The sequence below is a fragment of the Podarcis bocagei genome, assembly GCF_964188305.1.
Source record: "Podarcis bocagei genome assembly, chromosome: 4".
Taxonomy (NCBI): Eukaryota; Metazoa; Chordata; class Lepidosauria; order Squamata; family Lacertidae; genus Podarcis; species Podarcis bocagei.
Window position 1 is genome coordinate 85,756,405 of NC_138128.1, and position 25,681 is coordinate 85,782,085.

General features: G+C 45.2%; 2 long non-coding RNA genes across 4 annotated transcripts; one reads left to right on the plus strand and one right to left on the minus strand.

Moving 5' to 3' along the window:
- Positions 1-208: 208 nt before the first annotated feature.
- On the minus strand, positions 209-15,883 carry LOC308585821. Of its 3 annotated transcripts, XR_014007583.1 has the most exons (4): positions 15,761-15,883; positions 14,515-14,621; positions 2,271-2,631; positions 209-917 (listed from the first exon to the last, which is right to left on the minus strand). It is a non-coding gene; the product is annotated as an uncharacterized lncRNA (long non-coding RNA). The 3 variants fall into 3 exon arrangements; XR_014007584.1 differs by lacking the exons at positions 14,515-14,621; positions 15,761-15,883 and adding an exon at positions 11,521-11,691 and having other exon boundaries at positions 1,560-2,631; XR_014007585.1 differs by lacking the exons at positions 14,515-14,621; positions 15,761-15,883 and adding an exon at positions 11,521-11,611.
- Positions 15,884-16,043: 160 nt separating this feature from the next.
- LOC308585824 lies at positions 16,044-25,108 on the plus strand. Its single transcript, XR_014007592.1, has 2 exons — positions 16,044-16,359; positions 24,621-25,108. It is a non-coding gene; the product is annotated as an uncharacterized lncRNA (long non-coding RNA).
- Positions 25,109-25,681: the final 573 nt, after the last annotated feature.

Below are 25,681 nucleotides of genomic sequence, written 5' to 3' on the forward strand. Positions count from 1 at the left end.
CCATCTTGGGAAGTATTTCAGCTTGCTAGATGGAAAGACCCCTTCTTTCGTTCCCAACCCACCACCCCAGAGCTGCTGGGGGGGGCATGGGGCCACACATGGGGGTTGCGAAGGGGAAAGCCCCTTTGCGCAAGTGCACCTTTGCTTTCGCTTTTAAAGATTTTTATTAGATTTTCATAACTTTAACCATTTGATTTCAAACTTCAAATTTGGTTATATATTTCTCTTTTAATTTCTTCCATGCTGTTTATATGCCCATCCGTTTTGTAGACTGCATAATGGCACACATTTAATCTAATACACACCCCTCTGTTACATTGCACATTTCATCTAATATGCATTCCTCTATTTCATATATTATCATTTCTTCCCATCGCTCAGCTTTCAAATCCTGCCAGCAATTTCATTTCAATCCCCCCAAAAGTTCCCACTCTTCCATAAATTGTCATTGGACCATTTGGGGGACCATTTATAACTGGGGGTCACTTAAAAGTGCAAGTGCATCTTGGTTGTAAGCTGCCCTGGGTTCTCACGTGAGGAAGGGTGGCGTACAAGAAATAAAAAAAAAATGTGGTTTATGTATCTTTCTCCAGTGTGGTTAAATGCTTTATATTTTCCTTTCTGCTTTCAGGCACAAGAACGACTTTCTCCCGTGTGTTGAAACTGCTGAGGTGGAAGAGGCAGGCGACCTAGCCTTCCATCCAAACTGTTTGAAAATCAGCCTGCGTAACTATTGTGCTCCTTGCATGGCTCCCATTCACTTCAAGGGGCTCGGGCGGGAATATTTTCCAGTGGGTTGTGCTTCTCTTAGCTGTAAGAGGGTGGATATTAGGATCCTGCGTTCTTAGAGATGGCCTGAAACATATTGGTGCCCAAGGCAAAAGAAGAAGGCGGAAAGAAATCTGAATGGTCTTCCCCTGGTGGTGAAAATATAACAACAAACCAAATAATTGACTATTTGCTGCCTTTTAATAGTACCCCCAAATCCCTCGCCTGAGGCGAGCTTCCTTGTGCTGCTTATTGATAGGGCCGGCCTTGAACATGCTTCTGACAGCTTTGGTGTACACAAACACAGACACGCACACTCGCCACAAAGGAACCTATCAATTTTCAGCTCAAGATACACACACAAGATCCAGTAAATAAGGATTCGGGGAAAAGAGATGGACCGCAGTTCAATTAATTTTAGCTTTGCATTGCTGGGCTGTGGGGAATTCTAATCAATACAGAGAGCTTTCAGCTTGCTAAACATAAAGCACATTTCATACAAAGCTGAACATTTTTCTCCTTGTCATACAGAATTATCTTAATTATTGTTTCGGGGAAAAGCCTTACACAAAATCATCCAGTAGTCTCCCCCTCCCCCCCACCCACCCACCCACCCACCCACAAAAAAAAAAACCCAGCTCAGAAACTCATCACAGCAATAATTTATGATTCCCCCCTCCCATTTTCCCTCTCCTAACATCTTGGTCTTGTTTGATATGCTTGCCATTTCTTGCTGACAGGGAGGTCGATTAAATCACATTTATATTGTAAACGTATGCATTGCTTTTTACCCTAGGCGGCGGATGAAGAGATACATGGCCCCATGGGAAAAAGAAGCCAATCCACTCTCATATTGCAGATTTCTGCCGGTTGGAAGAAATGAATGGTTGCCAGGGAGAGTTGGGAATTACTTGAGGATGCAAATTGTTATTTTAAAAACCTTTTGAGGAAGGCTCTCCTTCCCTCCCCAAAGTCTCTCCCCCTCCCCCCCCCCCAAATATCTTCACATCCTTGATTCGTGCTGGTTTCTAGGAAGGCACTTCAACAACATTCTTCAGGGCATCTGCAAAAACCAGACTTTTAACCTGGTCTGCGCAAAGTAGCAAAAGAGAGAGAGAATATGGTATATTAGTAAAAGGTACTTTGTGGTGGCAGAAGGAAAAGAGAGTCTCCCCAGTTTTTTGGAAGGTGATGGGAGGGACACAACTCCAAATGAAGTGATAAAAATGAGGAAGGCAGAGGTTCTTGCCAGAGGCTTAGGGGGAGGGAGAAATGAGCTGCAGTGCCATTAACCTAAAAGGAAGCGTTCAGTTTTGTAAATTATGCATAGCTCTCACTTTGTGCTTTTCCTTCTTCAAGTTTCCCCCCTCAAATGACTAATTAGGGAACATTCGAGAGTAGAAGGGAACATTCGCAGTAATGCAGAGGAGCTCATACAGACAAACTCCTGGCGCATCCTTTAAAAGCCTCCCCTATGCCACTCCCCTTCTTTTTCCACTCACATATCCTGATAATGATCTTCATGCTTCTAAGTCCTATCACAGTAGAGCTATTCAAAGGTCTTGACTAGGAACTGCACTCATTTCCTCTTGTCGCTCCTTATGCCCGGAACTCTCACCCTGAGTACATCCCTTCCCACCATTGCCCCTTTCAGGAACCTTAGGCCTGGAGATTCAGAGAGTAGAGCCCAAGGGGTAGATGGTGGATACATCAGAAGATGAAGCCTAGTAGATGATGAATCCCTACTGAAAGGAAGGGATGGCACCGAGTGGGTCAGAAGTGGGATTGGGCTAATCTGTCAGTTCCGTTTTCTTTCAAGTTTCTCATTTAAGTTCCATTCTCCATATTTCCACATCAGTTTGCCTTTTTTAAAAGAAAGAAAGAAAGAAGTCCTCATGAAAATGTATCAGTATTTTAGTGCAAATTTATCGTCATTGTAATGGGATGATTAGCTGCTTGTGCGTAAAATCGTGCTCCCTCAGAGTTTGTGCGGCTCCACAAACCTCTGTGTGTGACAGAGCTCCTCAAACATGTCTGCTCTAGTCACTCGTAGAGTCTGACAGTGGCTGTCTGCGGAAGCGCTTCCAGCAAAGAAGCTCCTTAACGGAAACGCGTCTCCTGGACTCACGGCGTGACAGTTTCCGGCGAGGTGTGGGTCTCCCTATGGGAGACTCAGATACCTCCCCACTGTTCTCGCTGGAAGCGTCTCTGAGCCCTCCCTCCTGCTCGCATTCCCTCAGAGATCCACTCCTCCCCCTGCTGGTTCCTGCTTCAGCTGTTGAGTCTCTTTCTTCCTCCCTGAGCCCCTCCACCACCTGATGCTCCGATGGCAGTTCCCTGACATCCACCTCCCCTCCAGGGCCCCCCTCACCCCCTCCCATTTCCTCTCCTCTGGGAGGTGAAGGGTTAAAACCCCGAAAAGAATCTTCTTCATCTTCAGACGTCTCAAACAATTCCCTCCATCGATCGCTGTCCTGGCTCGCTGAATCCTCCTCCTCTTCGGAATCTGTGAACCCCTCCAACTCCTCTTCTTCGTCGGTGGTGGCAAAGTATTCCCTCCGGAACCTCGCTACAGGCTGAGGTTTACGTGGGAACCTCTGATGAAAAGTTTCTATTAAAACTTCGTCATTGACATCCTCTGCCCTAACCCAGGTGTTTTCCGACTCCGGTTCCCCTTCCCACATTACCAAATACTCTACTTGATCTCCCTTCCACCTGGAATCAAGGATCTCCGCTACATGGTAGCTGTGTTCCTTCTCCTCCATTGCCGGCCCCCTAGTGACCCTCCCTTCTCTGTCCCCTTTATACGGTGACAGCAACGACCTGTGGAAAACTGGGTGCAGCTTCATGTGGTTCGGTAACCGGAGTCTGAAAGCCACTGGGTTGACCTGCTGCATGACTTCAAATGGGCCCAGCCTTTTGGGTCTTAACTTCTTACAACCCCCTTTGAATGGCAACCCTTGGGTTGACAGCCACACCTGGTCCCCCACCCTAATGCTTTCACCTTCCCTTCTGTTTTTGTCTGCCTGCCTCTTATATTCCTCCTTAGCCCTGTTTAAGTTGAGTTGGAGCTGGCGATGGATCGCTTCCATTTCTTCAACGAACTGTTCTGCAGCTGGAACGCTCCAGTTCTCCCCTTCCCCCCCTGGGAAGGCTCTGGGATGGCACCCGTGATTAGCCAAAAAGGGGCTCATTCCCGTGGACACGTTCTCTGCATTGTTGTAGGCAAATTCTGCCAACGCCAGCTTCTCCACCCAATCATTCTCTCTGTCATTCACATAACACCTCAAATATTGCTGGAGAACACCATTAGCTCTTTCCGCCTGCCCGTTGGTTTCTGGATGACGGGCCGTTGAGAAATTAACCTCTACATGCAGTAAGCTCATGAGCTTCCTCCAGAACCTGGAAGTAAATTGTTTCCCTCGGTCTGAAACCACCCTCAAGGGGGCGCCATGCAACCTAAACACATTTTCTACAAACAATTTAGCTGTTTCTTCTGCTGTGACCGCATGTGAGCAGGCTATAAAGTGGGCCATTTTAGTTAACAGGTCTACCACAACCATGATGGCTGTTTTCCCTCTAGACCTTGGCAGATCAGTCATGAAATCTATTGCCACTGCTTCCCATGGTCTTTCAGGTGTGGGTAGTGGTTCTAATAAACCTGCCGGTGCCCGCCTCTCCCCCTTGGCTCGTTGGCATTGGTCACACCCTCTCACATACTCCCGCACATCTTCCCTGACCTTGGGCCACCAAAATTCCCTGGTAACCAGCCACATGGTTTTGTGTTGCCCAAAATGCCCTGCTGTGGGGCTATCGTGCAGTTGCTTGAGTACCTTCTCCCTCAATTCCCCTTCGGGTATATATAACGCTCCCTTGTAGTACAATGCCCCGTTTCTCTCCTCAAAACCCCCGGGTTTGTCTCCCTCCCTCCTGAGACCCCTGAGTTTGTCCTGGGCGTATTCATCATGCACCGTTCCCTCTACCAATTCCCTTTGCCCCACCAATGCCGCCCCACACACCCAGCGGTCCTCTGGAATGACATGGGTCTCTTCGGGTGCTCCCTCCCCCTCCAAATATTCAGGTTTGCGTGAGAGAGCGTCCGCCCTAACGTTCTCTGGGCCTGGCACGTAACAAATCTCAAAGTTAAATTTGGAGAACTCCTGGGCCCATCTCAACTGCCGTTGGTTGAGCACTCGCGCAGTTCTCCAATACTCTAGATTCTTATGGTCCGTGCACACTTGCACCTTATGTTGTGCACCAATTAGCAGGTGCCTCCATTTCCGGAAAGCCTCATGAATAGCAAGAAGTTCCCGGTCGTACACCGTGTAGTTCCTCTCGGATTTGTTCAGCTTTCGCGAAAAGAAGGCACACGGTCGCCACTCTGACTCCTCCTTCCCCGGCTGCAGAAGAAGCACCGCCCCTATGGCTCTGTCAGATGCGTCTGTTTCGACCCTCAGCTTCTTTTGTAAATCCACATGCAGAAGTTGTTCTTCTGAGGCGAAGGCCCTTTTCAGTTCCTCAAACGCTCGCTCCGCCTCCGCCGTCCATACAAACTTCTTTTTACTGCTGAGACAGTCCGTAATGGGCGCCGTCAGGTGGGCGAAGTTTCGGATGAACTTACGATAAAAGTTTCCAAACCCTAGGAACCTCTGCACATCCTTCTTGGTTTTGGGTGTTTTCCATTCCAGCACTGCCTGCACCTTGCCGGGATCCATGGCCAATCCCTTGTCTGACAGGCGGTACCCCAGGAATTCCACCTCCTTGGTATGAAACTGACACTTCTCCAGTTTCACCCACAGCCTGTTGGCTTGCAGCCTGCTCAACACTTCTCTGACGTCTCTCACATGTTGCTCCTCATTCTCCGAATACACCAACACATCATCTAGGAAGGCCACGCAATTCTTGTAGAGCAAAGGACCCAGTACGTGGTTCATAAAAGATTGAAAGCACGCTGAGCCTGCTTGTAATCCAAAAGGCATAACGAGATATTCAAATGCCCCCAAAGGGGTAAACATGGTGGTTTTCCATTCATCCCCTTTCCTTATATGTATCAGGTTGTACGCCCCCCTTAGATCCAGCTTTGTAAAAATCTTTCCCTTCCGCACCCTGGTCAAAATATCATCAATCCTGGGCATAGGGAAAGCCACTGGTTCTGTCACTGCATTTAACCGCCTGAAATCACATACAAGTCTCGGCTTGTCCGTGTGCTTTTTATCCACAAAAAACACTGGGCTACCCCCCGCTGCTTTGGACTCTCTGATGAAGCCTCTCTTCAGGTTCTTGTCAATGAACTCTCGCAACTCCTGCATTTCTCTGTCTGACATGGCATACAACTTGCCTACAGGAAGCTGTGCTCCAGGGAGTAAATTGATCTGGCAATCAAAGGGCCTATGCGGGGGTAGTTGGTCAGCTTCCTTCTCGCTGAACACGTCGCTGAGATCTGCATACTGTGGTGGTACCTTCACCTTCTCCATTACTTCCGTCCCTGCTAGGGTGGCTTGGGCCCCTGCTGAACCCTTTTCCCCTTTGCAGTGTTCTAAGCAATGTGCTGAACCAAAGGAAACCACTCTTTGATGCCAGCCCACCAGCGGATCATGTAGCGCTAGCCAGCTCATTCCCAAAATAATGGGAGCGCCTCCCAAGGTGGCCACATTAAACGCTATCAGTTCTGTGTGCCTTGCCACCCTCATTATCATTGGGACGGTCTGCAAGCTGACTCCTCCTCCCAACAACTCCCTGCCATCGATCGTGGTCACCTGCAGGGGGTTGCTTAAAGGGATCGTCTGTATCTGGTGTTCAGCAGCAAACTCCTTGCTCATAAAATTGCAGGAGCTGCCTGAGTCCAACAGCGCCTTTATTTTTAGGGGGTGTCCATTTTGCAGCTCTAGCGACACTTCAATCACTAGAGCAGGTTGAGGAGCTTCTGGCACGGGCACTTTCACTGCTCTTTGGCCTGGCTGCAGTGCCCCAACTGTGGCAACCAGGCGTTGGCTTTTACCTGCTCTGTTTCTCCCTGCTCTCCTCCCTCAACAGCTCCCACCATCCCTTGCCATTCCTTCCTCTGGGGGCAGACTCTGGCAAAGTGGCCTGGCTGTTGGCAGAGATAGCATTTCCGGGCGCCCTTTCCCTCCTTCTTAGCCCCCTCACTGGGTTTTGAAAATGCGCGCGCGCGCGCTGTTCCGATTTCCATCGGCTCTGCCGGCGGGAAAGCTGGCTCAGGAATGTCTGGAATGCGGAACTCCTTCCAACGTTCCCCTCTCCCCTTCCCGCCTCTCCAAGGCTCTTGCCTCCTGACGCGCTCCTATGGTCAGCGCAGATTTGGTCAGCTGATCCATAGACACCGCCCTGGGGCTCCGGGACAGCTCGTCTTTCACAGCCGAAGAAAGACCTTCTTCAAATAGCATCTGAATGGGTGCCGCCGATAAATCCCAACCCAATCTGTGAACCAGCATGGTAAACTCAGTCCAGTACTCACGGACAGATCGGCTTCCCTGCTTGCAAGCCATTAGCTGTCTGCGCACCACCCCTTCCTCAATATCGCTGGAAAACATGATATCCATTGCACGAAAGAACTTCATCGTGTCCTTTAGGACGTCATTGTGCGTTGCCATTAGGGGTCGAACCCAGTCCCGCGCCCCTTTCTCAAGATGCCCAATTACGAAAGCAACTCGCGATTCCTCATCAGGGAACTCATCAAACTGCACATTAATGGCATATTGCATCTCTGTCCTAAAGGCATGGTAATCCTTGGGGTCCCCCCCAAACTTCTGCACCAATCCTGGTACCTTTCTGGGGAATTGAGTGGCTCTCCCCTTCTTGTCTGCATCCTGAGCCCTTCTCTCCTCAAGCCTCGCCGTCTGCAGCGCAAGTTGGACTTCCAACGCTCGGTATCTTTCTTCCAAGCTTGGACCAGCTCCAACCCCTGCTCCTCCGGTTCCGGCTGGGTCGCTCATGATGCTTTCTCCTGCACAGGCAGCGTACAGAGACTGTCAGACTGCTGTAATGGGATGATTAGCTGCTTGTGCGTAAAATCGTGCTCCCTCAGAGTTTGTGCGGCTCCACAAACCTCTGTGTGTGACAGAGCTCCTCAAACATGTCTGCTCTAGTCACTCGTAGAGTCTGACAGTGGCTGTCTGCGGAAGCGCTTCCAGCAAAGAAGCTCCTTAACGGAAACGCGTCTCCTGGACTCACGGCGTGACAGTTTCCGGCGAGGTGTGGGTCTCCCTATGGGAGACTCAGATACCTCCCCACTGTTCTCGCTGGAAGCGTCTCTGAGCCCTCCCTCCTGCTCGCATTCCCTCAGAGATCCACTCCTCCCCCTGCTGGTTCCTGCTTCAGCTGTTGAGTCTCTTTCTTCCTCCCTGAGCCCCTCCACCACCTGATGCTCCGATGGCAGTTCCCTGACAGTCATATACATTTTTGTATGCAATTTTAGCTTTTGTGTGCATCTTGTATGCAATTTTACAAAGCCATTTCCCCAATATAATAAATTTTGTCTTATTTTCAATGATACATGCATTTTTATGAACACCTTAGCTCAGCATATGCAGTTTTGGCGCACTCTGCTTGGCTAGAGAACCACATTACAAAATTCAGAGAAGTGCAAATTTCAGTGGAACGGCTGTGTTTCAGTTTGCATGTACAGTGGTACTTCTAGTTGCGAATGGGATCTGTTCCGGAGGCTCGTTCGCAACATGAGCAGAACACAACCCACGTCTGCACATCTACGGGTTGCGATTTGCCGCTTCTGCACATGCGCGTGACGTCATTTTGTGCGTCTGCGCATGTGCGAGTGGCAAAACCCAGAAGTAACCCCTTCCGGTACTTCTGGGTCACCACAGGACACAACCTGAAAATGCTCAACCTGAAGCAAATGTAACATGAGGTATGACTGTAGCTTCAGAAAGTGCAAATTGGGAAAGTTCTCCTTTAAACGTGAACTGAATGCAATTCGTCCCCTACCCCTAGTCAGAGGGCAGCACCTGGTAGCTTAGGATGGAGCCTAATGAACATAGGAATGGAGCTAACAGCAAAAGCTTTTGGCCTTGGCTCCTTTCCCAGAGATTCTGCACCTTTTCCTGATGATTCTAGTCCTATTCATGTGTTTCTCCATGTGAATGGTAAATCAGCCTGGCCTGAGCCATTGCATGCCACACTATGCTGCTCCAATGTGTGTGCATTGAACATGGATGTCTTGGAGAGCATGAGCTGCTGGGTGGCATATGGGCATTTCACAAACAGGAATTCCTACATAATCAGGGGTCACGCATTCATGTATAGGTTCCCCCTTTGCAAATGCCATGCTCAATATGTAGGTGGTGGAAGTGAGGTCAGCACAGCATGGCATGTGATGAAGGGGGAGACATAGCTCTGCTCCATCTTCCTTGCATTTGCTCTGGAGAAACACATGAGCAGGCTTTCTGAGAAGGGGAGTAAGACGCTGAAACTTCAGGAGGAATTCTGAGTTCTGACAACCTTTCCTCTCTTCTTTCAGTCTTCAGCTCAAAGCCCATATCTTCTGTGACGCCTTAGTCTTTATCCCCAGCCAAAACAAAGCCCCATTACATGTAATTGTGCTTTCTGGCACTTGTCCCTTGTTAGCCTTGCCTCTGTTGTCTTCCTTCCCTATCATGGTGTAATTTTAGCCTGTTAGCTCCTGAGGACGTGGACTTGTCTTTTGCTTATGTTACTCTGCAAAGCAACATAAACACTAATGGCTTCATCCTAACAACTTAATGAAGCCATCTTCCATTATCGGGGGGGTGGGGGTGGGGAGAAATATCCACTAATACTTCCATCTTTCCTAATGTGACCGGCAGAAGGACTATTACCTTGAGAAGCAGTACAGAATGCATCACTGGCTTGGAGAGAAAGCAGAGAGGCTGTCATTTAATATTTTCCACCAGTGTTTTGAGGTGAACTTTTAAGAGCTCAAGGCTCTGAAGGAGAGCCAAAATGTGCTGCTACAGCAGCAACAAAATTCCGGGCAAATCTCTGTGTTTGGGCCTGAATGGTAAGTCCAAATCATTACAATAGACCTGTAAATACTGCTTCCTATCCCATGATCCCCCAACAATAGTCACGGAGCAGACCCAGTTAATCCCAGATCCCTTGATCTCCGAAATAACGAAAGATCAGTAGCTAGATAGGATCATGCACCGCCCTGAAGGAGCAGGTGTGCAGCTTGGGGGCATCCTGGATCCATCATTGTTATTTAAGGTGCAAGAGGCCCCTCTGGCATGGCACGTCTTCTACTAGCTTTGGCAGGTGGCCCAGCTGTGACCCTATCTGGATAGATATAGCCTAGATCCAGAGGTCTATACGGTGGTAACTTCTAGGTTAGATTACAGTGGTGTGTTGTTGGGCTGCCGTTGAGGGCAGCTTGGAAACTGTAGCAGACACCAGGGTGGATTTTTGGGAGCAAACATAGGGTGCTGAGCCAAGGGGGCACCATCTCAAAGCCCTGTACATGAGGTGTGAGGTGTTGGGAAGAAGAAGAAGAAGAGGAGGAGGAAGAGTTTGGATTTGATATCCCGCTTTATCACTCCCCTTCAGGAGTCTCAAAGCAGCTAACAATCTCCTTTCCCTTCCTCCCCCACAACAATCACTCTGTGAGGTGAGGTACCACTGTACATCTAAATCTGCTTGTGTCCCTTCCCCTACCTTAATACTGGGGCTTACTCCCTAGTCAGTATGTTTAGGACTGCAGCGTAACTCCTCATATAGGATTGCAGCTATAGCCTCACATGCAAGCCTTCTCGTGATGTAATGTTAGTAAGGAAAGCCCACCGTTTTGCTCCATCACCCCATGTGATGCCATGCTGACATCTCCGTATGCCTCTTTTCATCATCTAACAAGAGACTAGCTTTCTCAAATGCAGCTATTCCTAGCTGCAAATAGCACATCGAGCAAATGGTAACTACATTCATGCTATGAACACTCCAACTCCGGCAACCTTGTTATTTGTTAAAAGGGAATGAGAATTGTGGGGTGAGATGCTTTCTGGAGGGATGGGGAGAGGGTGTTGTAAAAGGGGGTGCGGGACAGCATTCCTAAGAACTCGTTTTGCAAAACAAAAACCCGAACTTAAAGCCAGCTCTGCTTTTAGTAGCATATCAGCCATGATTTCCCCCAGATGAAACTCTATTGAGCCCCAGGCTCTGTGCTGGTGCCTCTCCTGTGGGCTACTTTGAGAGCAGAAAAGAGATCCTCTTCCACACTTTGCCCTAAAACCTGACAACAGCTAGGCAACCATTGTGCAGAAACCTCTGGCTAACACTGCCTTGTTGTCTCTTTGTGCTTCCCCTGCCTGTTGTATTCATCGATTGTCTCCGTTCTTTAAAAAAAAAAAAAGCAAAGAGATTATCTATCTTTTCCTTCTGCTTATATGCTATTGAACACAGTAGGCCCTGCTGTGTGGATTCTGTTCAATAATGCAATCTCTTATGTATAAAAGTGAGCTCTCAACATTCTGTCACACACTCTGGTATGACCAAGAAACAAAACCCCGGAGGGGGGATATGCAGATAAAGGTATAGGGCTGTGCGTATATAGGAGCAGGAGCTATTCTCAACGTCTGGAGTGGAGGGAGGAGAGCTATACTTCCCACCCCAGGTGTGCCCTCAGATTACTGCTGGGCCAAAGCATTCTGCCTAGACTTGGTCATGACTTTTTCGGAATGCTGAACCCCAATTTTTATTATTATCAATTTGGGGGTGGATCTATTAACCTATAACTGGGGGTAGACTTACCTTTGAAGACTAGGTGAGTAAGCTTTTGCTCTCCCCCACCCACAATAAAAAAATGAGGTGACTTGGTTGCCCTTAACAACCTGGCAGCACCACAATGCACTATGTCAGAAAGACCTAGTTCACATCATTCTCTGTGGCATCCTTGGGGAAAAAGGTAGCTGCCCCATTGGCCAGTTGCCCCTATTCCTGACAGATGACAAGGCCTAGCCAAAATCTGTTAGTTATGTGTATGTGGGGAGCTATTTACCTAAAAATTCCTGAAGCTATATGGACCTGTTTGATCCCAACCTTCCCAGTCCATCATGTCACCAGCTTCACAAAACATGGGAGGAGGAGTCCTAAGTGCAATCAGCATGGAGATTGCGGAAGTTGCTTTGTTGTATACAGTGGTACCTCGGGTTACATACGCTTCAGGTTACATACGCTTCAGGTTACAGACTCCACTAACCCAGAAATAGTGCTTCAGGTTAAGAACTTTGCTTCAGGATAAGAACAGAAATCGTGCTCCGGTGGTGCAGCGGCCGCAGGAGGCCCCATTAGCTAAAGTGGTGCTTCAGGTTAAGAACAGTTTCAGGTTAAGAACAGACCTCCAGAACGAATTAAGTACGTAACCAGAGGTACCCCTGTATTGTTCACCAAACACTTAACGTACTGAGTAAAAATGGGTTTTCTGCCTTGCGAATTATTTGGGGGATGATAGTAAGAAAGGGCCATGCTCCAAACATCTGATCTGCCAGTTCTATAAAAATCCACAGTTTTCCTCCTGCATCTTGAATCAAAGTCACCAAGTTCATGACAGTTCTTGAGATGGTTGAGTGGGGTTTTGTCTATATTTGGAAACAGCGTTTTGAATCAGGATGGTAGACAGAACCACTCTGTGGGTCTGGATCATGCCCTCCATCAGGCCAGCAGAATTTTGCCCATACCTGCTGGATGCCTGACAACAAGCCGGGAGAAAAACAAGTTTGTTAAGTTCCTGGTGGGCCACCATATATGCCTGGAAGATTGTATGGGGTTTGATATACTGTGCAGATCTATATGAATATGTGCTGGGCAAGATCTCAATAGAGTATAAGTGCAATTTTCCTTGGACTGGAATCAAGGTGTTCCTAATGCCACCACAAGATCAGCCTGGGAAATGAATGCTGTAACTCCATATTCTTAAATTGTCCTGAAGCGTTTGGACCTGGCCATTATCAGATGAAAGATATTGCACTGCATGCACCATTGTTCTGATCCGGTCAGGCTCATGTGATTATGTGGGAAGCAGCCCTCTTCCCCATAAAGAACTGCAGCAGATTCAGTTTCTTTATCGCTACGAACTCACTCATCCTTCGCCATCGGCCTCTAGGTGAGAGAACTAGATTTATGATGTTCTCATTACTGTCCTTATGATGACTTTTGATACGAGAACAAGAGATCACAGATGAAACCGACAGCAGCATCCTGTTGGATTTTGACCTTTTCAGTATTTCACATTTTGAATCACTGACCATTCCATCTGCTCACTGCACAGAGAAGATCGGGATCGTCATGCATGACGGTTACTAGGATATAAGATGGCAAAAAAAAAAACAACCTGAGGGGGAGGACATTACTGCAGGTTGGGAGATCTACGTGACTTAAAATAAAGCGTATTAAGCCTTGGTTTGGTCGAATGACTACAGGATTTCACCTGGATAAGTACAATTAAAATTCTTTGTTAAGAACAGAAATGGGAGGAGAGAGAAAGATACTGTGAAGATATTACCATCTTGTTCCGCAATCTCATTGACAGATCAACCTTCGTTGCCACAAAGCAGTGATGGATTACAGTGGTGGGCAACGTTTTACAAGTGACAAATCACACTTAATTCCTCGGGTATTCATTATCATAACATTAATCCATTTGGCACAGCAGAGAGAGAGAGAGAGAAAGAGAACAGTGTACAAGCCTGTCGTATTTCTATTGTAATTTAATACAAATCTGCAATGGCTTTTCAGATATTCTTAACAGAGATCTCCAAAGGTAAATCTTTCATACCATCTAAAATATTATCATACTGTTATGGGGAAGTAATGCCTCAGTTATGCTTCAGACCATTCTTGTCCTTGGGCCAATGTAATGTGAGTTAAAACTCTGAGTTGAACTCTATGGTCTAGGTCTAGGGCTGGTTCATGGGTTATATTGGGCCTACCAGCTGGCTCAACCTGGTCCACTGCACTGTTTTACCTCAGAAGTGGCTCCTTGTGTGCTGCCGCTACTTTGCACAGGAAACAGTGCTCCCCAGGCCAAAAGCACAGCTTCTGAGTTACGTTAAGGAAAAGAGCATTCAAAAATCTGCTTATTACAAGAAATTCACACTAAAATGCAGACATTTTTTTAAAAAAGAATAATCACAGATTGCTGCAGAAATGTGAAGGTCTGAATTTAAAATTGGACAAATGAGAAGCTGGGGGAACCAAAACTGACATATCCATCCATTGTCACTCAAATGTTTTCATAGACACATTGACTAGCATAGGGGACAAGATGGAACCCTGCAGTATCCCCTGGGTCACCTTGCATAGGGCCAAGCAATTGTCTCCCAATGATATTCTCTGGTAGTGGCCCAACAGATAAGAAGGGAGCTACTGTCACACAGTGCCACAATTGCCATACGTGTAGATTTGTACTATGGTGTCAATCTAAGCTGATGTGGGCAACTTTGTCCTAAAAAGGCTTTACAAATCTATCACAGAGAGCCTCTGAGTGGTCCAGCACACCACTACTCACATGCCCTCCAACATCCACTATCATAATCATCATTTTATTATTTATGTGTTCCACACTCAGATGATGACGTTCAAGCCATCCTAAATATCTTTGCAGAAGCTTGTGGACAGCTTGGCCTATCGCTCAATATCCCCAAAACCAAACTACTGCACCAACAAGCACAAAACAACCCCTCGTCCCGCAGCGCCACAAATCTAACTTAATGGTACAAAGTTAGAAAATGTTTATCCTTTTCTTACCTAGGCAGTTATCTTTTCACAAGGGCCAGCATTGATGCCAAAATCCAATGTTGCCTGAGCTCTGCAAGCAGGGCTTTCTCCCAATTGAAGCGTAGAGTGTTTGAGGACTGGGACATTTGCTGGGAAACCAAAATGCTTGTTTACAAAGCTATTGTACTACCAACTTTACTGTATGATTGTGAAACATGGACCACTTATAAACACCATCTCTAACTCCATCAACAATGTGTCTGACCATTTTTATATATTACTTGGGAAGACAGATGAACTAATGCCAGTGTACTGGAAGAAGCAAAGATCACCAGTGTTGAAGCAATGATTCTTCAACATCAACTTCACTGGACTGCCTGATTATCGTCTTCCAAAGAAACTACTCTATTCCCAATTTAAGAACGGAAAGTGTAAGGCTGGTGGTTGACAAAAGAGGTTTAAATACGCTATCAAGGCAAATCTAAAAAAAATGTAATATAAACATTGGCAATTGGGGAACACTGGCCTGTGAGTGCTTCAGTTGGAGAATAGCTTCTACCAAAGGAGACTTTGAGGAAGCACAAACTAAGGATGAAAGGGAGAAACGAGCTAAGAGGAAGGCACGTTTGGCAAATCCTCACTGTGATCAACTCCCATCTGGAAACCAATGTCCCCACTGTGGAAGGATGTGCGGATCCAGAATTGGCTTCCACAGTCACCTACAGACACACTATTAAGACCATATTCATGAAAGACAATCTTACTCGGCTATGAGTTATCACCAAAGGCTAATGATTATTATTTATACCCTGCCCATCTGACTGGGTTGCCCCAACCACTCTGGGCAGCTTCCAACAGATATAAAAACATAATAAAACATTATACATTAGAAGGCTTCCATATACAGGGCTGCCTTCTGATCTCTTCTAAAGGTTATATAGTTACTCATCTCCTTGACGTCTGCTGGGAGGGTGTTCCTGGTTCCCTGTAGCTTCACTTCTTGTAGTGAGGGAACTACAGAAGGCCCTCAGAGCTGGACCTCAGTGTCTGTGCTGAACAATGGGGGTGGAGATGCTCCTTCAGGTATACCAGACTAAGGACATTTAGGGCTTTAAAAGTCAGCACCAACACTTTGAATTGTGCTCTGAAACATACTAGGAGCCAATGTAACTTATTGTGCTCGGAAGTGTATTGGGAACAGTAACATTCTGAGGATCTTTCTAAGTAATCTTTCTAAGCATTTGCTGCAATAGCCCAATACTGACAGATCATTCACCTCTACTCATGAAAGCTGCCTCCACCTGATTTCCATCTCTTTTGCAATGCAGACCCCCTGCCAAGCCACATCCTCTGACCATCTTGCAGGGAGGGGCGTGCAGGGGCTGTAGTGGGTAGGAGAGGAGGGTCTGCTCATGCGAACTCCGGATCCAAGCCAAAGTAAGAAACTGCGAAACATCTTAGTTCCTTGCAACTTTTGGAAACATATATTTCCCCTTATAAATGAATCAGAAGATTTAAAAACAAAACACTTCTCAATTCAAACTGGACAGGCCTCTGGGAGTTGGCTCAATTCTGATTCATGCCAAGTTCTGTTACATCAGAGACATCCCAGTGTGAGGTCACAAGCGGTGTGAGGTCAACATGAGGTCACAATGGTCTCCGAAAGACAAATAAAACTTACCTTGTGACTGGCTTCATAACGGCTCCTCACCATGAGGACATAATCTGCTGGCCTGAGAGAGACACAAGGGAAGAATGAAGATATGGCGAAGCGAGGAAGATACCAAAGAGACCACCTGTAGCCTTATGAGGCAATCCTTGTGGCAGTTGCTGATTTCTTTTAAGTTCCGGGTCTGCTCCAAGCAGCTGAGAGAGGTCAGTCTATATTCTGCTGCAAGTGGTCTTCATTTCGATTGCTATGTGTCTCCCCTGCCCCATTTTTGTTGAGGCATTCACTGGACCTTCAGAAAGCAGAACTGGGTATGGAAACCAGCTTCTACTAAAAAGAATGGGGTTATTTGCAGGATAGGAATGGAGAAGTGGCAGGTTGTAAAAGGATGCTTAATTCTTCTCCTGCCCACTGTTTATCCCACTGCTCACCATTTCTCTCTTCTAAATCTCACCTGCCCTATCTCTACTGACTTTCAGATGTTCTGGAGACCTGGGTCCCCAAACTAAAGTTTTTCATGAACCTTGTCCCTGTCTTGTAAATGATGTTTCCTGGATGGACCTCAGAAAGGTTGCATGATGACTTATAACAGTTGTGTATTAGTGTTATACAGTACCGTCTTCACAGGTGACACTTTATGAAATTGCATAAGCAAAAGCAAAACCCAGCTGGTCCTTAGGGGTGCTCAGGAGTTTACAACATGAAAACTACAAGGTTGAAGATCTGCAGAACTGGAAGTTGAGTGCTCATTTCTGGCTTTTGGCAGGGGACATCATCTGTCTTAATGTACACAAATATACATGTCCAAATAATGAACATGCCATACAAATCAAGGGTAGGGTTGCTGACCCTCCAAATGTCCCTATTTTCCAGGGACGTCCCTGATTTAGAGAAGCTGTCCTGGTTTCTGATTTGATTCTCGGATGTCCCACTTTTCCTTAGGATGTCCGTATTTTCATTGGAGAAATGTTGGAGGGTATGGAGTTATCCAACCCCTGAGCTGTCTGAAGGCAATCTTGTATAGGGAAGTTTTTTAAATGTCCTATTATGTTTTTATATATGTTGGAATCTGCCCAGGGTGCTGGGGCAACCCAATAAGTTGTGTGGAGGATAAATAGTAAAATTATCGTTATGGAATAGGATGTCCCTATTTTCATCGGAGAAATGTTGGAGAGTATGAGGTTGCCATACGCCAGCAAATTCCTGGACACGTCTGCTTTTGGGGGTCCTACATGCCCATCCGGGGGGAATTATAGATTTGAAAGCAAATGTCTTGGATTTGGGTTTTTTAAAAAACAAACTTTTTGGTGTGTGGGTGGCTCTGGCTCTGGCGTGGACGACCCAAGCTCTTATTCAGGCTTTGCCTCTGGTGGTGGCTCAGGCTCGGGCTCTGGTGTGGGTGGCTCAGGCTCGGTGCTGACAGAGGAGCTATGGAGAAATTGCCCTAAAACAGCTCTAAAACTTTTTGTGTCCAGATTTTTAGCTCTTGAAATATGGCAACCCTAATCAAGGGGGAAAGATGTGCCTATATCTGAGCATCTTTCATGAAACAACAAAATGGTTAGCAGTGCAATCTTGTATATGTCTACTCATAAGTAAGCCTTGTTGAATTCAGTGGTACTTACTCCCAGGTAAGTGAGCAAAGGAGCACAGCTGAAGAATGAGATTTTGTGTGAAAGAACTAAAAAGAAGCTATCGTTTAAGAATGTGGTTTCAGGCAGTAAAATAGCAGGAATAAGATGTACTGCCAGACCTCCTGGAAATATCTTGGTTGTTTCCCTCCATCACTCATTATTACATTCAGTGAGTCAGTGGCAAATAATGTAACAAACATATACTCATCCTCACCCAGTGAATGCTGGATGATAAGTCTCCTTCTTCATCTGTTTGTGTGAATTACTACAGCACCATGCAGCCAATTACGAAATCCGCTCCATTCTATATTGCAGGAGAGAAGCAGGGACACAGGGGTTTCAGGCCCATTGAGACACCGAACAACTCCCTTCTTGTTGCCTGCAGAAGCAAAGGAGGCCACTTGGAAGCAGCACTTCATATAGCCAGCCCTTCCATCTGTTGAAGACAGGTTTATGAGCTCATTGGTACACCACACTCCCACAGGCAGTCTGCTTTGAGATTGTCAAGTATCTGGGGCCAGGTTACATGAGATCAGGCAACAGCTGGTTGACAGGACCAGCCCTAGCATTGCGCAGAGTGAGGCAACCACCTCAAGTGACAAATGGTAGGGGGAGGGCACCAGGAGCAGTGCCCACCCCAACAGTTCCTTCTAAGTGCCCTTGCCATACCCACCTTCTGTTGGAGCACAGAACTATGCAAGCCACACAGCCCACTTTGTGCTCCCCAAATGATGTTGTTGCCCTCAGGTGCCATGGAGGATGTTATCTGTTGCCAGTATTGAACACGCAGCTGCTAGTCCAGTTAGCTTCTATATGTGGGATGCTAGGGCAGAAGGCTGCATTCAGTCCTCGCTTCTCCTGTCCAGCCAGCTCCCATGAGGAGGACGGGTGTCCCTTAAACTCCTTAGCTAATCATCCAGAAAACGTATTGGATCTCCATATCAACAAATACCATTCAAGAAAAAAGGCTATCTTTCTAGAGCAGAGCCCAGTTCCTAGAGGTAACTCAAGGGCAATGATTGCCACTGTGGGCTCCTTTGGCAGGAAGGGAAGGATATAATTCAATAAATAATAACAACAACAGTAACAACAACAACAACAACAACAACAACAACAACAACAACAACAACAACAACAACAACAACAACAACAAATAATTTATACCCCGCCCATCTGGCTGGATTTCCCCAGCCACTCTGGGTGGCTCCCAACAGAATATTAAAAACTCAATAAAACATCTAACATTAAAAACTTCCCTAAACAGGGAATGCAATGCCTTAAGAGAGAATATTATGAAAATGATGTATAGGTGGTACATGACCCCAGTCAAGCTTGCAAAAATATATCATTTGCCTGATAACAAATGTTGGAAATGCAAAGAGATTGAAGGTACATTCTTTCACCTTTGGTGGACGTGCCCAAGGATCAAGGCCTTCTGGGAAATGATATATAATGAACTGAAAAAGGTATTTAAATATACTTTCCCAAAGAAACCAGAGGCCTTCCTCCTGGGCATAGTGGACCAATCGGTGTTAAAGAAGGATAGAACTTTTTTTATGTATGCTACAGCAGCAGCAAGAATTCTCATCGCAAAGCATTGGAAGACACAAGATCTACCCACCTTGGAAGATTGGCAGATGCAACTAATGGACTATATGGAGATGGCGGAAATGACTGGCAGAATCCGAGACCAGGGAGAGGAGACCGTGGAGGAAGATTGGAAGAAATTTAAAATTTATTTGCAGAAATACTGTAAAATTTATGAATGTTAAGGACATTGAAATGAATCGCAGGGGCTTTAGCAACAAAGTAAAATGTAAGATTGGATTAACAACAGATAAACTAATAGGATATGAATTTGCTGAATTAATTTCTAAAAAAGGGATACAAGAACGGGAGACGTGAGGAAGTCGGGAAAATAAGTTAATTGAAGATGAGAAATTAAGAAAGAGGGAATTTTTGTTTTTTGTTACTATATGTGTTTTTATCTCTTTTTTCTTTTTCTTTTGATGTGTTTAATGTTTGTATTTTTGTATTGTATTGTTTTTTGTGATTTTGTATTTTCTTTGTCTTTGTATGCTTTTATATTGCGAAAACTTAATAAAATATTTATTAAAAAGTAAGTATTGATGGAAAAAAACGAGACAAATTAGAAACAAAATATTATGTTTATTAAGAGTGTTAAAACTAAATTACAAATTTTTGAAATTGGTAACATAATAAATTTAAAGGTATAATAAGATGGGAAACAAGATAACAAATTGCTGAACTGGCTAGAATAATGAATGCAATGCCGAGAGGATGCGAGGAGGTCCAAAAGTGAACTGTTGAAGGACGTTATGAAAGTTTCTTAACTTTTTCTTCTTTTTCTTTACTTTTCTTTATATATAAAAAATGTTTCTTGCATGTTGCTATGTAAACAAAGCTGTTAACCTATGGAAAGAAACGCAATAAAAATTTTTATAATAAAAAAAAAAATATTTATTAAAAAAAATAAAAACTTCCCTAAACAAGGTTGCCTTCAGATGTCTTCTAAAAAGTCAGGTAGTTGTTTATTTCCTTGACATCTGCTGGTAGGGCGTTACACAAGGTGGGCACCACTACTGAGAAGGCCCTCTGCTTGGTTCCCTGTAACCTCACTTCTTGCAGAAGGCCCTTCAGTGTCCGGGCTGAATGATGGGGGTGGAGATGCTCCTTCAGGTATACTGGGCCGAGGCTGTTCAGGGTTTTAAAGATCAGCACCAACACTTTGAATTGTGTTCGGAAACATACTGGGAGCCAGTCTAGGTCTTTCAGGACCGATGTTATATGGTCCCAGTGGCCACTCCCAGTCACCAGTCTAGCTGCCGCATTCTGGATTAGTTGTAGTTTCCGGGCCACCTTCAAAGGTAGCCCCACGCTACCTGGTGAAAGGTGTCACTTGGCTGAATCCAGCTAAGTTAGAGTAGACCAACTGAAAGTAAGCTGTGTTCAGTCATTTCAGTGGATCTACTCTGAGTATGACCTTTACCTTCTGGGAGAAGCGGAATCCTTTGTTGATGATGTGGTCTCAGTAGAAGCCTGGAGAAGAGGGGATCTGTGATGACTGATATGCAAAGGGCAGAGATTGTTTTTCAATGTCTCAGCAGCCAAAACTAACAACCAAAAAATTGGTCTGAAAATACAGGTGGTACTAATTGTTTTCTTTTGTTAAGCTGTGTGTGATGCAGGTGCAAGTAGAAATCTTTATTTCAAGATACCTCTATCTGTCTCTCAAACATTTATTTCACACTTGTTCTAAGTGGCTGTCCACACAGTACACTTTATACACAATGACAGTTAAGGGCATGGTAGTGTTAGGGATGTCTGCCTACAAAGACAATTTTGCTGCGATTTCTCTGCATGAGAGCTGGGAACTGCCGGTAACTACTATAAGAAATGCCTTTGCACTTTTCTATGAGACAGCAGCGGTGAGAGACAGCAGTATGCGTCCCTCAGATGTATTGTTTTTCAGCGCCCTTTGCTTTATTTTCACGAGGTTTGGTTTTCGCTGCAAAAGGTGTGGAGAGCATAAAAACGTTTGCAAAAACACACACACAAAAAACCCCAACCTTCTTCCTTCCAGTCTTGAACACATCTTTGTGGCTGTTTGTGGCCATTTTCTCCTCTGATCCACTTATGTTTGGGAGGACGGGGAAGAGATGACTAAAGCAATAGGGACCTCCACTTCTGCGCCAAGCTCAGTGCAGGAGATTGACCCATTCGCTTCAGCAAAACAGCATGTTCACTCTTTCCCTGATACCCGTCCACTGCAAACAGTTTCACACACTTTCACCATTGGGTGCCAAATACTCTCCAAAACAAGGGAAGGCTTGTTTCATAAGGAGAAGGGGAGGGGGGACAATTTCAGCCCCCTGTCTTGACTATTATGTTTTTATTCTGCTCTTCTCCTCAATGAGCTCAGGGAAGCCTACACAGTCTCTCTCTCCTTCTTCGCATTTCATCCTAAACAAATAAACCTTGTGAAGCAGCTAGGCGGAGAGACAGAGAGAATGGGACTGACCAAGTGAGGTCCATGGCTGAGTGGCGAGCTGAAACCCAATCTCCCATTCATTGTCTGACACTGTCCACTATCTGACACGAGCTCTCTCCCCTTTGTCTCAGCACTTAATGGCGCAAACGTCTGCGTGGGATCTCCTTCCTGCCATTCCATTTCTGGTTTTACTTGTTTTGGTATTGCTCTCGAATCGAAAATACTGATTTATTTTTGGAGGTGGAGTGGCCGGGAGCTAAGGAAATTACCTGCCTTTCAACACTAGCTCTAAACATTTCCTAATGTCCTACCAAAGGAATGCATTATTTTCCCCATCTCATATGTCTAGGTGGCTTGCGACATCATTTTTCTCATGACACGCAAATTACCTCCACATATAGCACAAAGGCCTTCCTATAGTTTCTCCTTGGCATCAGAAACAAATTGCCAGTCACATGTAAAATATTTGAGTCCAGTCCATGTCTCTGCCTTTGATTCTGCAACAACTGTGAAGGATGAGTTTCCCTGTTCTGTATGAGAAACAAAGGCTGATTAGGGATGGCAGAGAAATTCAATTCAGTTTGAATTTTAATGTGAACCTGCCTAATTCACTCTTCCTAATATATATATATATCTGAACCTAAATGCTGCCCTTTGAAATCCACACATCTCTGCATTTTATGATGCAGTTCCCCAAGCTAAAGATTTATAGAAAGTGCATATATTAGAGGAAAGCATGCATTAAAGAGCATATATTAAAGTGCTTGCAGGACTGCACATATTAGGCAGAATTGTGTATGTTGTGAGAAAACCTGCCTTAAAATGCTGAATTTATTTATGATGACTTCTTAAAATATATTTGCAAATTGATGCAACAATATAGTTTGAGCTGGGTTGTAGAAATTTTGCCCCAGCCTGCAAAAAATTTAGGAAAGGGCTTATGTTAGTTCTGCTTTAACTGGCTGAATCTAATTCATATGTATTTAACAACAATTCCACCCCACTCTTCCAACATTGAAGCCTCCAGAGCTGCTAACAAGTAAAATAACTATTTAAAACAACAATCATCTCACTATAACCATAAAAGAGCAGAATATTACTGAGCATTAGTAATGGCAAGATGTGTCAGTAATAAAAAATAAAGGAACACCAAACACTTCCAGACTGTCACTCTTTGAGGATGCAGTTCAATTACACACTGGCAAATTCAGGTTGCACAGAGAAAGCCGATTTGGTGCTCAAGTAGAACAAAAACAATTTTTAAAAATGACGTTTTGTGCTAAGGAAAGTGACAGGGAACCCTGGAAAGCACGGGGTAATAATTGCTCGATGCAACCACCCTGCAGTGTGATCCGAATGAATGCTCATCAATCAAGTTCTCTGGAAGTAAAAGTTTCAGACCCTCTGGGGTGCCAACACTTCAAAGGCCCTATCTAGGATCGCTACCTCAGATGATGGTGAATCTCAAAGAATACAATCTCAGGGTCAGGTTAAATGAAGATACATATAGAGGGGTTGATGGATAGAAGAGAGGGACCTGTGTAGAGACAGGTCAGAGTGTGTTTCCCTCAAGGTGTAAGGCTGAGGAAAGGGAAAACTTTTTTCAGGCGAGAGCTGGGAAGACTCACTTCTTTAGATGTGAAGATTAAGGTATAATTATGGTAGTGGACTATATACACGCCTAAGAAACAGTTTCTACCCAAATGCGATTTTGGTTTTAAATGCATTGTAAGGAGTCTGTATGGGAGTATATTGTATTTAAAAATGGGGTATCAGAGTTTTTAGGGGGCTAACCAGGTTGGGATAGCTGGGATAGCAGGCTTGTTGGGTTTTGAATGTCTTATGTAGATTTTCAATTTCGTTGTTCTGTCTGGGACAATGACAATAAAAATTATTGTATCGTGCATATAATGTTGTGTTTTATTATGATTACTATTGGTGTTAATATTATTTTATTGCACCGTGAAAAAAATTAATAAAATACTTGTGTGGGTGGGGGGAGAATACAACCTGAGGGTCTGGGAAGGTTTATGTGGTTTTTTTGCCCCAGGTGAAGCCTGCAGAGGTGCTACATGGGGGCTCCTAGCCTGTGTGTGTGTGTGTGTGTGTGTGTGTGTACACAAATGCAAATGGGTGTGAGTGCCAAACTGGGTCTTTGACCCAGGTGAAATAAAGCCTAGTTTCGCCCCTGTTTTAAAGTTCAGAACCAGTATTTTCCGTTCATCCTGGAAGCAGACCAGAAGCCCATATAGTTCATTTCAAAACTGCCAAGGGATGTTCTGAAAAACCTGTCCCAGTTAGTAATTTGCTAGTAATTTGTCCCAGTTATTTGCTATTAATTAAGAGACACTATAAAATGAGCATCCAGTTTGCAAGCCGGATCAAGGGGGAGATTCTCTTCTGCCATTCCCCTCAACAGTAATCAACTGCCCTCTAAACATTTAGCAAAATGTGTCCACTTCAAACATTATTCTAAACCGGCAGCAGGTCCTGCCCGACCCCCTTTTTTTCCCTCTTTCCACCAAGAGAAATTCAGAGGCATCTTCTTCTTGTGGAAAATATTTTCCTTGTGGAAAACACAATCTGGCTTCATTTCACTATCATGCAGCGCATAATGTGTGTCATTTTAATAAAGGGGTGTGCTTTCGAGTGGCATAAACTAAACCACAATGCAGTAAGCTGTGTGGTTCTTTTTCATTTGCCCAGAAAGGACAGGTTGGGAAAATGTATTTGTAGTCAGGGCCATGTTTGACTTCCTCTGAAATCAGGAGGTATTGATTTGTTTTTTTCCCTCGACTGATCCTCTCCTCTCTGCTTCCAGCTTCTTGCTGTGGTTTTGGAGCAGCTGCAGCCCAAAGCATTGTGGGAACGGCTTTCACATCTGAGCCCATTAGTCACCAGATGTCATCTGCTGCTGCCAGGGCTTCAAACAGCCGAGCAGACAATGTCCCATGCATGCTGAACATCTGAATGCCGACTCCTTCAATAATGTGGACAGCTCAATGGGTTCGAATGACATCCCAGAAGCACCTGACCTCAAAGCCATGTTTATACTGACACCTACAGCTCTGAGAGGAAACACAGGCAGCAGCGGAGGATTTTCAAGACCAGCTTTGTGAGCTGTTGCTTTCACGTTTATTTAAAGAAGAAAGAAGGTGGGGGAGAGAAATCCGGAAAGATTAATTGAGTGGATTTGCTAGAGGAAATGGACTTTTGATTGACTTTTTGCATTCATTGCATTTCATTCGCTTCTGCTGTGCAGAAGCATCAAACAGGGTTATTAAAAAGGTGACTTAGAGCCAAACAAAACATGACTTGTTTGGATGCTAGAATACATTATTTCATTTGAAACAACAACACACTGCCTCACTCTCTGCATGTGTGTGTGTGTGTGCGTGTGTGTGTGTACACACACCCGCTTCAGATACTAAAACAACTGTAAGCATAAAGTCGGCTTCAGGAATAGGGGATGCCTCAAAAATAAACCATCAGGGTTCCCATTTACCTTAAGGAAGGCAGGGGGCTGAAGTAGGCAAACAGATGGATGATCCCAGAGACCTCTGCTGACATGAATTGTGCAAGGAAACCAAATCACATGTCAAAGAATTGAATATACCCCTTCCCAGCAGTTACGGGGGGGGGACCCCAGTAATGGTTTCTTTCAATGGAAGGCAATAGCAGTCCCAGTTAAAACTAAGGGGAAAGCAAAGGCCATGTTGGTAACTTTTTCTGAAAGTTTGGTCCAGTTCTTCTCCGTGAGCCCTCTGTTGACCTCTGGGTCCCAGCCACTGCCCCACAGAGAGATTTATTGTGAGGGATGCTGTTTCTGATTTACTTACTTCTCTGTTATTCTTTTCTCCAGATTGTCATCCCAGAGAGAGC